Source organism: Aquila chrysaetos, chromosome 13, assembly GCF_900496995.4.
Source record: "Aquila chrysaetos chrysaetos chromosome 13, bAquChr1.4, whole genome shotgun sequence".
In the NCBI taxonomy this organism is placed as follows: domain Eukaryota; kingdom Metazoa; phylum Chordata; class Aves; order Accipitriformes; family Accipitridae; genus Aquila; species Aquila chrysaetos.
The window spans coordinates 15,672,283-15,686,734 of record NC_044016.1 but is presented as its reverse complement, the minus strand read 5'-3'; the positions used below and the strand labels follow the sequence as shown (position 1 = coordinate 15,686,734).

Sequence of the window (14,452 nt, the reverse complement as noted above, 5' to 3'; positions counted from 1 at the left end):
AAACTCTAGTCTCTACCAGTGATAAGATTACTCGTGTTTCACCCAAAATACTTCAGTCCCTTTGCAGCTCCCCAAAGCTTACACTTGAAGCAGGGAATAGATAAGATACTTTGGCTCCACATTAAGCAGTGAACAATGCCAATAGCAGATGAGCAGAGGCAGTCCTCTTATCCCGTAAGGAAATCTGAAAACGTGACAAAAAGCACAGAAAAACAGCTTGACTCACTCAGGAACTTTCTGACAAACTCCTTACCATGACCTCTCCTATGTAAAGTTTTGGTTTCTGTTGTATTCTCATGTGCCTACAGAATAAAGATATTCTTGTCAGCAAGTGCTGATATTTAATTAAACCAGAAAGACTGCTGTGAAGGGAACCATATCAACATCTGTAGCAGGCTATGCATTTGGGGAAAATCCAAAAGAGGAGATTGGCATTTTTAATTTAGTTATAATAGAGGTTTTAACGTCAACATTTAATTGCATGTTCTTTTTTAGGATTGCAACATGGCTGGTGACACTGCCAACACTGTCACAGTTATGTGACTTCCAATATGGTCTTCTCTTCATCAGCAGCAACATTCCAAGTAAACTTAGGACTTCCACTCACAAGATAGGTCATCAGGTATCCACACCATTAGTGTTAAAAACCAATGTTAATAACTATACCTTAAAAGAACCTCTTTTGAAACATCTCAGGGTGCAGTCTTATAAGAAGTTAGGCTAAGCTAAACTGATAACTGCTGTAAACCCTCCTCCTGCCATATGTACCTTCTACTCCAATTTTTGCATCAGTGGTTGCTCTCATATCCTCACGTAGCAAGCTGATTCAAGAAGCTAAACTAAAAGAAAATTAACCTCAGCAATAGATACCCAACATACATACATCATGTAACTCTCTCTCACCATGAGATGAGACACAGCCAAGTGTCAGCATGAGGAGGAAGAGGAGCACATGGTCAGAGGTAGAAGACTGCAGAAATACAGCAGTACTAACATACTTAGGTAATAATACAAGAACATCTTCCTTAATGAAACAGTCAGGATTATGAGTGGGTTCCAGAAGCAAATGCCTGAGTGCATGCAGAAGCCTAACAAGAAATCTCTTTTCTGTACTTTATCAACATTGAAAAGTGGTAAAAAAACCCAAACAATTCTAAGGACTTTTAACTAAAAAGAATACCAGATGCCCACCACCTAGGCAGCATGTAGCAGAAAGCTGTTTGGGTAGAGGGAACGAACTCCTGGTAATGAAGAGACAAAACCAAAGGTATATTGTGTACATTGTTAGCCAGCTTCCAAGAAGTTACATCCATTGTTTTTAAACAGCTGCAAAGAAATAACAACAGTGCCTGGCTGACAAAGGAAGCAAATGTATCTAGTGCCCAGCACTGTCACTGAGGTAGCATAAGGTTTAACAAACCAACACAGAAGAAATTCAGAATTAAAAACTCAGCTTCAACTGAATTACAGCCTAGCTACTTCTTTAACTGTGCTGGGTTTACCTTCGTTCAGTCTCTAGGGTTTTGAAGGCACTACTCTTTGGCAGCTGAACCAAACAAGCTTTATTGCTTTTTCCCCTCTTCATAGAAAAATTATTCTGGGTCACATCAGCCCACTCTAATTTTCCTTTCCTTCTCTGAACATGGCAGTTTAGACCAAGTACATCCTTTCAGTCACCCAAAGACCTTCCAGGAATCTCTGCTTCCTCAGCAACAGTGATGCAAGTCTACCAATTCCATGACACCTTAAATCCATAATAAGAATAGGTCATGCCATGCACTATCTGCAGGACTTGTTGCACAGTTCAGGGTGAAAAAAATCCCAAACTTTTTACACAGCTCAGGAAAAAGCACTATAGACTAAATCTTCTCCCACTCTCTCCCAACTCTTCTTAAGGGACACAACAGGAGAAAATGAGCTCAAAGAAACCACACATCAACAAAAATAAGGAGACAGAATGAAGACTAATATAAAAAAGCTCCTCTCCATCTCACCCAGCAATACAGATGTCAGTCAACTTGTATCTGTTGGTTTTTACCCATGCCAGTATCAGAGAGTCATGTTACCTTTAAAAGGCAAATAATTCCAGTAGGCTAGTGGCAGACAGCAGAACTTGGTAATAAAAGGTTGCATATCTGCTGATAAAAATCTTTCACATGATGAACAAACAAATGAACAGAAAACAGAACCCTGTGACAAGAGAATAAGGAAGAATACTCCTCGACAAATAGTGTGCTCTGCCTACGCAAGTATTCTCTGGATTATCTTAAGTTCTCAGTGAATTTATTACTTCAGTTCTTTAGAAGGCATTGTAGTTTTCTTCCTTACTAAGGGCACTACTTTTCATTTCCTCTCCCACCTCACTTCAGTTTCAATCCTGCAGTAACAGTATCAGACTCTGACACAAGGAAAGGATAAACACTAAGTGGAAAGTAGCAACAGTTCTGAAACTGGAACAAAATAAACTGTGCAGAAGAAAGTTTGCTCACAGGTGTTCCAGGTTTACTGATTCTTTTTGTACTAGTAGTAACATAAGACTAAAAAGAAGGTAAATAGCAGAAAAGGATTATGGAGATTCCAATACAGTGTTCTAGGACCATTACTTACTTTAGAAAGGCTTCAAGCACAAATCTGACAATTCATGACAGACCTAAGCAGTCATGTCGGCTTTGTATGCAATAGCTTCTGTTTTAATCAGTGCTTCAATAAACAAACAAACAAGACCTATGGAGGAAGGGACAATATGGAGAGACAAATCAAGAAGTTTTCCAAATTAGCTTCATATTCTTTGTGAAACTGACAACATAACCACATTTCAAGTCTGGAGAAACCTTAGGACACCTTTCAAAAAAAAAAGTTACTTCAGTTATGGAATTGCTACATTTGTTTATCCAAAACATATTTGAATCTGGTAACCCTGAAGAAAACAAAACAACAGTGAAAAAAAGATCACTTCAAGTAGTAACTGACTAGTACTTTTCCCAGAAGGAGCCCTACTTTCCCTCTGTAAAGATTCAGAAATCTGGAAAACTTTAGACTGAAAATAGCACGGTCATTAAATACATCTGAGAATATACAGTATTCTTCAAGGAAAATGTTTTCCAAATATAAATTAATAAAGGGTTTAAAAAATCCTTTCAGAGTGCTTTCTCCAGTGACACTTTTCTGACCATGTTAAATTCTATTCCCTACCATTGGCAACAGCAGCGCACAAGCTCATTTCAAGAATCCTGAACTATACTGGAATTTTATTTCTTCCCCTCTGACTCTGTAAGTCAAGCCCCACTTCATGTTAAAAAAAAGAAATCATCAGAAATTGTTTTGACAGTCTGTAACCTTATCCCCTTCCCTCCAAAAGCCAGATATTCTACGTTGACAGCATTCCTTTTTCTCTTTAAATTAAAACAATACTGCAACAATAGTCAAAACCAAATAGTAAGCTGTCATGGTTAACAACAGCTACTATTTTGAGTTCATTAAATATTTTAGAGAAGTTCTTCTCTGGCCTAGAATTGCTTGTGTTTGGTGCATTCTAGTTAAGAAAGTGTGAAGTCACCCTATTGGATTTAATGTTACAAGCTAGTTACTGATCTTCAACAGCTCTTAACCTCCATCACTTTTGTACTCAAACATAGTAATAAAACATACAGAAGCATAGACATGGTTCAGCATAAGGCAAACCACGGGGGAAACAGAAGTGAAATAAATTCTATTGTCTACTATGATCTAAAAGTAGGATACAAAACACCAGTGTCACTATGACAGAGTCCTAACAATGCTTTTCTTCCACATCACAGAAAAGCCTAATTATTATTTCAATTTTAAAACATAGGAAAATGTTAAACTATAGCTTTTACCATTTATAGAAAACAGATGAGCTTTCAAGGCCTGCCTGGAGAGAAGACTGCACAGCTATTTGACTCCAGCAAACGTTGTGAAACATTCTCTTTCCAACATGATCGTCCACAAAAGTGGTATGCTTGTCTTTTCCTTGATCCCACAAATGACTATTACAAGAGAGAGTCACCTTAAAATGTTTCCAGTTTCTTTACATTGGAAGAGATGCACAGAATCTAAAGGAGGGTTGGCCGGAAAACCTCCCACAAAATCAGTAATTGCCATTATTAAAGCATCTTTTAAATGACTGAATGCCTATAAACTTCTAGGTGGTTCGAATTATGGTACACTTATGGAGAATTTACAGAACAGGTTTTACCCACCCCCTTCCCCCCAGCTCTAGCTATTGTTTTCACAAGATTGTTTTCATTTTGCTTATGTATAAACCCCCTACTATTTGAAGTTTTATGCACAACCCCCTACTACTTTAGAAAAAGTACTCCTCAGAGTAATATAATCAGCCACAACCTAGACTTTGGATGATGCCAATAAATTCATCCACCAGACTAAGCAATCAGTAAGGAAAAGAGCAGGATGACATCAATCATCTCAGAGAAAAGGAAAAGTGAAACGAAAAATCCCTTGCTGTAGTATGTCTCCTGGAAAAGTGGTAAAGACGCAGAAAACATGACAAGCTAGCAAATGGATAAACATCACAATTGAGAAGTCAGTTTGACACACCTATAGACAGTAGTCCCACAATTACTGGATAACACTAAAGATGCCTGTAAATCCCACCTGTAATTAGACATTGTTAATAATCTCCTTAGAGGTGTCACTTCAGTTCTTACTGAGGACACCTGAAGTGAGACATTTGAGAGTCTTAGACTGTATTGTGCACTGGGGCTCTACTGAGATAGATGGAGCTTCTTTGCCTTTTAAGATGTAGGACTGATCACTACCTAGGGGAGTCACTGGACTACTTCTATTATGTCTGGATTCAAGTTTTACAACAGCTGAAGTAAGAAAAGCACTTCATGTTTGTCTTGAATACACTCACTAAAGAAGAGTACGCTTTTCTTGAAAAATCAGCTATAAACAATTTTTCTCAAATGCCCCACAGAGAATCAAACTTAATGTTAGACAGTAGAAACCAGTGCCTGCAACTAGTACCATATCTGAAGTGAGGTCTTACACACAAACTGGTATGCAGAGTACCTTTTGACCAGGATGAGATTTTCCTCTTGGGAACTAGAACAAATAAAACAAGTATTTTATTACTATATTAGGGAGATGGAGAGCAGGAACAGAAAGGACACAGAAAGAAATTGAGTAACATCTGTGCTAGATTCACCTTTCATACCTTTACAGAAGCTCTCTGAAGTCAGTGCTTTGAGTATAGGCCCACTTAAAATAGAAGCAAAAGGAACAATTTCTTTAGCTTTATACACTGAAGACGGAACTCTCAGAACTCAGCCTGCTGTACCACATAGCTTCAGTACAGTACTTCTCATTTGAAACATGTCAAAGCACATTACAACTTCAGCAGCTTTTCAAGGTCACAAGGGCCATCACAAACACAAATCCCTGCCCCCTCCAATTCCTAATCTACCACCCTCAAAATCCAATCTAGCTATACTCCAGAGGCTTCAATGCATCATTCATTTTCAAAACCTTCATCCACTTCTCTCTTAGAATCATGGTCCAAAACTACCGCATGTGGTACCAGCATGTATTACAGAAGGCTACAATACATATCAAAGGCAATTTTAGACCTGTCTGTATTTATTTGGAGGTGGTTTAATATGCATGTTGGATACTCACAAGAATTTTATCTATCCTATAGAGGAGAGATTTTTAGCATCCCTTAAGAAGCTGCCATTAGGAACACAATTCCCTACTTCTAGATATGTTGCCTGAAATGTGGGGCGAAATACTTTTAACTCTTCTGGAAGAAATTTTAAATAGTGGTAAACATAAAAAGATAGTAAAACAAGAAATAGCATTAGTGGAAAATAAATAAAGTACAACCTTAGGAAGCCAAGCTACAGTGTGTGTCGTTCTCCCCCTCCCCCCTTCAAGTTTTATTGAAACTGGCCACAATTCGGAAGTTAACACAAGGGTAAGTATTTCAGAGATAATCAGATCCTATGAGTTTTGTGAAAATAAACACATCAAGGGAAGACATCCAAACTAGTGCCCCTCGAGGACAAAGGCAGCAGGAGCTCAGCTATGTCACCAAAAACAACTTCCCATACAGGACAGCAGGACAGATAGTGCCCCAAACACATGAAAGTACTTTCAGAGCTCACAATACAGCATACCCAGAAAAATCCAACCACAAGACACAAAGCCACAGGAAGTCAGGCTTCACAACCTGTTGCTCACACAGCTAGTTTCATTCTTGATTAACTGAATTAAAACCATGAAAGAACTACTTTCCAGAATTTATTGTAGTTTTAAACACCAATCATTTTCATACACAATTTCAAAACTAGGGACAATAATTTGGGAACAGAGAAGGCAGAATCCAGTCCCCCCACATAGCTCAACACCCTCTGCAATGCTCCAAGGTGCCTTTTAGAGACCCAGTTGGTACATCTATATTAGCACTTTAGTTTGGATCAGAAGCGCACTTTCTGAAGTAAATCTGAGTCACCCCACTTACTGTGCTTTTGTTCACATCTCAAAGAAGTTTCTGAACACATGATGTGGACATCTCAGATTAACCTAAACCAAAACTCTGGGAAAATACCTAATACCCAGTAATGTTTGGACTATACTCGGTCCACAGAACCAGACCAAAACTCATCTAAAATAAAGCCCCATGAAGTACACACACCGTAGACACTGGGCCTGCCTAACTTACAGCTTCACTCTACAATCACCTTCAATTGCAGCATACTGCTTGCTATTGTAAATATAATCAATGTGGCAGATACTGCCCATTCATTTAAGAGAGCCTCAAGCAGCAGTAACTAAACCCACAGACTTAAGCTGCCAATGCACACCTCATTAGCCCTAAAAAGGACGGCTGCACTGTGAATTTGAGTGTTCCTTTTCCTGGAGTAACTATAGCAGCAGTGTCTCACCGCTCATCCACTTTTGCTTCCACCCCTTTACAGTTAGGAGTATCCAAAGCTAGTGGGATACATCTAGGAAAGTTCTCTGAATAAAGTTAAAAAACCCTCAAGATCTACACACTTCATGCATCACCTACATTTACTGTTTTATGAAACTTTTTAAATAACAGTGAAAACACAACCCAATAACCCACATCAATGGCTCCACTGTAGCTAGTAATAGGAAAGGAAGAGCATGTGCTCGATAATGCTTTATATTACTTGCACATCAGCTTAACCAACAAAGCTGCCCAGAAAAGGTTTTTTTGTTTTTGAATAAGCTGACGAACATAATATTCATTGTTTCAGTTTTCCACTTGAATCAAAATATCAGTTCTTTACAAACAGTTCTATCATTTGATATTTGTTCTCTCCAGTCACCAATTTTTCTTTTGCTATACAAAATTTTAAATACAACATCATGAGTTTTGAATAAATAATACCTTGCTTTACCAGGACAGACAAGCTGGTGAGAACAGGCCAAAGCAGTATTGTATGAACACATTACAATAAAGTGTTACCTCCCCTACTCAACAAATCATTATCATCTTACTTCATTACCTCCTTAATAAAAACAATTAATTCATATACTAACGTTGCAGAGCCATATTTGCTCTACATTCAGTAAAGGTCAACTTCCTACACTGGGGTGCAGACACAGAAGTAGGATTATTGAAGACAACATTTTCTGTTAACACACTAATCCCCTGAAAACTGCAAGGAAAGACCGATGCTTTCCTTTGTGACTTATCTGGAAGTTTGTGGTCATTGACTTGTCATTACCATACACACTAAAGAACCATCTTAGGCTCTCCAGTAGCCTAGTCTGAAACATCCTCAAGCAATGTTTTTGAGCTGAATTCCTGTTAACACTTGTGAACACAGACTTAAGCACCTAGTTGTACTATTTGAAAGAAACCTCAATGAAAAGGTTATTTCCCATCAAAGATGGGGAGAACCTACGCCATGAGATAGTAATGTAGTAACACCATGAAATGACACACTGAAGTAACGTTAATGAGAAACTAATGGTGCATAGGGAAAAAGAGTTGTGGGTGACTTATTCTTCCTAGTAGAACAATACCAGGGCATGAATAACTTCCTTCTAAATTATAAGGAAGGCTGTTGTCCACTGAGATATGGGGCTTTCCCTTCTATCGTTCTTTCTACATTAAAACATCTTTGTGCCTTCTCTCCCAATGTAGGTTTTTCTAAGAGCCAGAAGACTAATTTAACCTACACTGATTGGCAACCCTTACGTTTCATGATGCCAATCACGTCTCAAGAAGTTCAGATGAGCTGAACTGCTCATTTCAAGAAACTGAGATGAGCTACACCAGCTCAGTTATTTCTTACCATCTCATGCAAAGCTTTTCAGACCAGTTTTCTTTTGGAGTGACACTCGTTAATTCTTCAGAATTTTTGTTTGGCTTTAGCACATGATACAGATATAAAAACAAAATTTTAAGCAGTTTGACCAAAGTTTCCCATGCTAGATATCTGCCCAAGACTGAAAGATGTCTGCCAAATAGCTGAGGAGTTTGCAAGGTTGTCTGTTAAAGAAAAACAGTTTTGATGATCTTTTTGGAAACTCGGCATCCTTGTTCTTGCATCAGGGACACATCTTTCATTGCCCATGCAAACAACTTCTCTTTTCTGGACTTTTATAGTCTGATGTTATTTGAATTTGGGTGGCTTTTTTTTTTTTTTAATTAAGAACCTGCAATAACTTGTCCAGATTTTGAATTTAAATTTCCTGAAGATTATATACATACTAGATATGCTGAAGACCAGGGCTAAACCAGACCCCTCTTGAAGTTTCATAAAACATTTAACCTGCATTCACACTGCTAACAGACAGGGAGAAGGAAGAAGCCACAGCTCACACCCTGTACATCTATAAGCCAAATCTTGAAGATGATCAAGCATAAACAACTGAAGCACAGAATGAAAAGTGACAAACAGAGAAGGAGCCAAGATAACAAAAATTTCTACTTTAACAGTTTTCCAAAGAAATCACCATTGCTCTCCTCCAATTTACTGAGAGGACCAATATTCAGATCAAATCACTTGGGTTGCTAAAAGGGCCAAGATCTGAAGGATTCTTCTTCATTTTCACAGAGAAGTGGAGAAACACTAGTGCAGCACTTAAGTCAGAGAGATGGGAAAACTTGTTGGACAAGGTGGCAAGAATTTAAAAAAAAAAGAGCATACTTGATACCATTAAGGTGGCAGGCAGAAAGAATCGCTATTAGAGGAAAAAAACAACTATGGACACAAAGATATGCATGACCTGTTACAGTAATCACTCTCTACAACCCACACAGTGTTTCGAGTTTGGATTCTTTCACCAAGGCCTTCCCATTCACTTGGAAGGGACTGTGCTTGCAAAAACCAATGGTTAGCTAGCTATCTTCTTCCAGTGCTGACTGGAAAAGAACAGCTATTTACTAGTTACTAAGCTACAGCTGCAGGCCTATGTGGCAGATTTAAGCATTCCTACTGGACTGATGATCCAAGACACTACCAAATGATCAATTTCAATTCTCAAGAGTTTTTTGGAGGGGAAAAAACTAAAACCAACTGTGTAAAAACCACACTAACAAAAAAACCCTACATGCACCTCCCTTAGGAACATTATGGTAGTAGCATTCAGCTAGGTGTTCTGCAGTCTGCTTCATTCAGGATGGACAGTGTTCTCTGAATATTGTTCTATATACAATTTCATCCCTTGCTGCAGTCTAAATAAACCCTGCTCCAAGAGTGATAGTCATTATTATAATACAAATGCTTCACAGACACAGGTTTTTACGTCTAATATTGAGTGGATTTTTACTGCCTTTCCCTTTTTATAATATGGAGGCAACACATTCATGTAAGAAATACTCACTATTCTCAATCGCCCCCTCTAAGAGTGGTAGTTCTTGACACTAAGCACCTTAAAAGACTATGTTCAACAAACAGACTTCACAAGCTTTAATTTCAATCGTGATGGGGTGATATTTCTGCAAGACAGGGTGTCAAGTTTAGTAAGTCAGAAGCACACACTAGTGACCACCCTTGGAAAAGTTTAAGTGAACAATGATAATTCCAGAGACAAGAAGGGAACTGGATTATCCAGGATAGCTACTATGAGACTACTCTTTTCTTTCTCTAGTTCCCTACCTCAGTAATTGACCACCTTACAGCTACCGCAATAAAAGAAAAATGGGTTCTATGCACTCTCTATACAGCCCTCTCCATACTACATTAATTCCGTTCCCCTCATCTTGATACTATGTTCCTTAATTAAATCACTATCCTATATAACAAACTCCTCTAAATATCTGTGCAGAACCAGAAATGAGGGGCTGTGTAAACAAATAATACATACTATCACAAACCCACAGAACATGGGATACACATGCAATTTTTCATCCTTTCCACCTCAGCCAAACATCTTTCCATTCTAAACGGACAGTCTTCTCACAGATCTCTGACCCTCAAATGCTTATGCACTAACCCTCTTTCAAACACAAGCATACGTCCAGTTCAAAAGACTTCATACCTTCTGGACACGTGCACTCAGTTAAAGTGTTAAGGTATATAAAATGAATATAATAAATACATATAATAGACACATTCGAGCCTCTGAGCCCATACATACACACATGAGGCTTGTCTACACCACATTAAGTGCTTTTAATTAGCTGCTGACCTATCAACACCATTATAAGTGCTAGTTTCAGCAAAAGTTTACCCTTAAAGTTAATGGACAATTTACCCAGTGGAACAAACAGAACAAAACAAACAAAAAAAGCACCTTTAACAGAAACCCCCTGACCATTCTGTAACCACCTTTAATCTGATAATATTGATAACAGTCACAAATTGCCTCATCTTCATTCACTTTTTTTACTTTTCACCAGCTGTCACAACTATAAAATACTTCTCTCCATACCATGAGGAGCAAAGAATCCCCAGAGCCTCCCACCTTCTCAGGACACACCTGGGACACCGGACCCAGTTCATCGTCCCTCCCCCCCACCATTTCAACTTTTCACAGCCTCAGCCAAAAATGCCTGCCTCCTCTCTCCATACACAGACTAGAGTTCCCACTAACTCAGCAATACGAAAACTCCAGTTTCCCTTTTACACAAATACCATTCACCTGATACACACATGTATACATAGCCTAACATAATCTTTACCTTGTATATGCATAATACCCACAAATTCATCCTACCCCCCCTTTCCAAATGCACACAAACCTTTCAAAGACTCCACCATTCACTTCTACTTCTAAATATCCACCCAAGCCCCCTCACCTTCTTATAATCCATGGTAATCCCCGGAAATTTACCCATAAGAAAAGTGCATTGATTCTCTTATAGACAGGAATTTACAATGCCTGACACCTATCACAAATATAGATACCTACAGTGCTACAACTCCCCAGGACATGCACAAACTTTTCTCCAAACAGCACTATCATGACCCCAATATGTGGCATTTGCTAGATGTTCTCCAATTTGTATCCCATGGTTTAAACAACAAACATCCAGACTTTCAATCTCCTGTTCCCAGGACACAGGCCACATTGCTTGCTGCCCTAGTCCATCTCAACACACAAGAAACAGGGCTCACTGAGTTGGTAACAGCCAGGCATCTCTCAACGCTCAGCACGAGCGGCAGACAAACCAACTTACACACAGTAAGAACCTGCATGCCTTTCTGTCCACATACCATCTCATATTACACATGGAGGTCTCAAACATTAAGTTTAACCACACTGGCCACCAAACAAAACAAGTTCAGAACCTTGTAGCAACCTGTTACCACTGTGCCTGTAAGTTGTACATAGGCTTACCACCCAAAGCCTCCCTCCTCCACAACTTAGAAGCCAGCCAACTTATCACCTTGCTTCTCACAACACACACAAGATTGTTTACCTACCACTCTTAAATTCATAGGCCTTCATGCACGACTATTCCTCAAAACATGTGGTTTCACCCACCATCTGCATCCACGGTATAAGCATATCCCTCTACCTACCACAGCACGCAAAACAACACACAGACAGATTTTTCCAGCTGCCTCCAGCCCACCAAAACGACTCCCTCCCTTCGACTAGCTACAGGTTATAGTAAAAGCATATCCACGTTTACCTCCACTGGGTTCGCAGTGCCAGCAAGCTCCAAACTACAACAGAGAAGCGCCTTCAACTTCTTTCCCCTTCCACGCTAAAGGCACCCAGGCACTGCCCATCTGCCTGTGACTTCATCCCCTCCGCACACCTCCAGCTCGTCGCAAGCACCCAGGCCTAACGACAGCTTCCCCCTCCGACACCAGGGCCGTACCCGCAGCTCGCCACCTCCCACCACCCCACCCCGTCGGTCAACACCGGGCCCCGTCGGCCCCCGGCCCGCCACTCCCCCGGACCCAGCCAATGCACGTGCACAGGCCCGGCCCGCCGCCCCCTAACCCCGCTCCGCACGCAGCTACCGGCACGCCGGCCGCCTTCGGCCCCTTCCCCGCCCCGCACGCCGCACCACCCGCACGGGGCCCGGGCCGGCCGGCCGGCTCCCTCTCCCCTCCCCGCCCCTTCCCCGGCAGCGGCCGGCGTGCGGGGCCTAGGTCGCCGGGCCCCCCTTGCCACCGCCCCGACCCGCACCACCGCGGCGCACAGAGGGCGGGCCCACCGGCCCCCAGCCCCAGCTACACCGGCGGGCTCGGCCTCCCCGCCGTCCCTCCCCCCTGCGCCTGCCCCGGCAGCCCCGGCTCCGCCGCCGGGAGGCCGTGTCAGCGCGGCCCCCGGCCCTCCTTTCTCCCCACGGCGGGCAGAGGCGAAGGCCGGGCCTGCGCGGCGCCTGCCCGCTCCCCGGAGGGGGCACACGCAGCAGGCCTCGCCCGCCGCCCCTCCGGCCCCACGGAGCAGGCCGGCGCTGCCAGCCCCCGCTTCCCACGGCAGGCGCGCAGGCCCTGCCGCTCCGTAACACGCGCGCCCAGGCCCGGCCCGGCCTGTCGGCCCCTTCCACCTCTCTGCCTGCCTCGGCCCGGCCCGGCGCGGACGCGACCCGCTCGCCCGTGCCCCACGGCCGGCCCCGACCCCTGTACCTGTCGGCGGACGAGCGCCGGCGTCCGGGCCCCAGGCGGCCCTTGCAGGGCCCGGCCCGGGTGAGGGGAGGGTGGCGGGGGGCCTGGCTCGGCCTCAGGCGCGGGCCGCCCCGCGCTGGCCGCCGCCGGCCGCAGTCGCCGCCCGCTCGCGCACTCCGAGAGCCGCCAGCAGCGCGGACATGTTGGGAGCCCCCGTCCCAAAGGCCGCCACTCGGCCCGCCCTCCCCACCGCCCACGTCAGAGCGCTCAGGGAGGGGAGGGGAGGGTCGGACGGGGCACGGCCCCCTGCCCCGCCCCCACCGCCCCGCTGCCGTTCCCGGCCGGGCCGCCTCGAGTCCTTCCCAGCTTACTGGCTGCCGCTGCCCGTCACTCATTCCGTCCCGTCCCCTCCCGGCGGCTATTGGCCGCCCGTCCTGCTGACTCTGCCCTTCCTCAGCGTCATTGGTCGATCCGTTCTTCGCTCACTCGCCAGCCCCGCCCGAAAGCTTTTTCCTGATTGGGCCTTTCCCCTCTGCTTTGGTAACTATTGGCTGCGGCTCTTGTCACTCAAGGCTCCAGCGCACGGTCTCTCTTTCTCCGCAGGGTTTTTTATCCGGCCCCGTAGCCTAGGCAGGACTGACGAAAGCGGCTGTCAGCGAGCGCCCTTGCCCCTCCCAGCCTCCCTCCCCCCGCCACATCCTTTCCCTCCCGGCGCGGTTTGCCTGTAGGCCATTGGCTCTCAGCGGCGCCAGTCCCGCAGCCTCTCTCGCCCCGGCCGCCGCTTCGCGAAACGGGCGTGAATCGGCCGGTGGGTGCCTTCTCCTGATTGGCCGTCGCCCCTGCCAATAAAGCGGGGCCGGCGGGCGCTGGGGAAGGACCGGCGGGCCCCGGCGGAGCCGCAGAGCGCGTCCCGGCCCGCGCGCCACTCCGCACAGCGATTGGTCGCGGGGCGGGCGGGGAGGGGGAGAGGTGCGCCGCCTCACCCCTGTCCCACGGGGGGCGGTAAGGAGTACCCGTATGTTCGCGCGATTACATCACCGCCAGCCAATCAGGGAGCACGGGGCCCGTCTCCTGGTCGCCGGAGGGCGGGGCCTCGCGCCCGCCCGCGGGAGCCGTTGCCCCTCACGCGCCCGGGGAGGTGAGGCGGGAGGTTAGGCCGGCGGCGGGTCCCGGCCCGGTGGGCGGAGCTGCCGTTTTTCCCTCAGTGAAGAGTGAGGCTGGCGGTGCCTCCGTCCTCGGCGTTCCTTTCCGCCGCCGGCCCGGGGGGAGGGAACCGAGCACCGCACCAGGCCCGCTGAGGACGCCCCGCCTGAAAAGTAACGGCAGCTGCGGGAGGGCGCGAGTGGCAACTGCTCTCAGCCGTCGGCCCCTCCAGCTCCAGCGAGAGCTTCCCCGTGGGAGGGTGTAATTAGCCCCTA

At 44.8% G+C, this 14,452-nt stretch overlaps 1 protein-coding gene across 4 annotated transcripts in view; it reads right to left on the bottom strand.

Annotated features, from left to right (window-relative positions):
* Positions 1 to 13,282, bottom strand: part of PPM1B (protein phosphatase, Mg2+/Mn2+ dependent 1B) — a 62,298-nt gene extending 49,016 nt beyond the window's left edge. For 2 of the 4 annotated variants that reach the window (XM_041128213.1, XM_030034512.1), the window contains exon 1: positions 13,056 to 13,159. The gene's annotated coding sequence lies outside the window, so the exon portion shown is untranslated. Of the gene's footprint in view, positions 1 to 13,055 lie in introns of all 4 variants that reach the window. The other 2 variants (XM_030034518.2, XM_030034507.1) reach the window with 2 other exon arrangements.
* Positions 13,283 to 14,452: the final 1,170 nt, after the last annotated feature.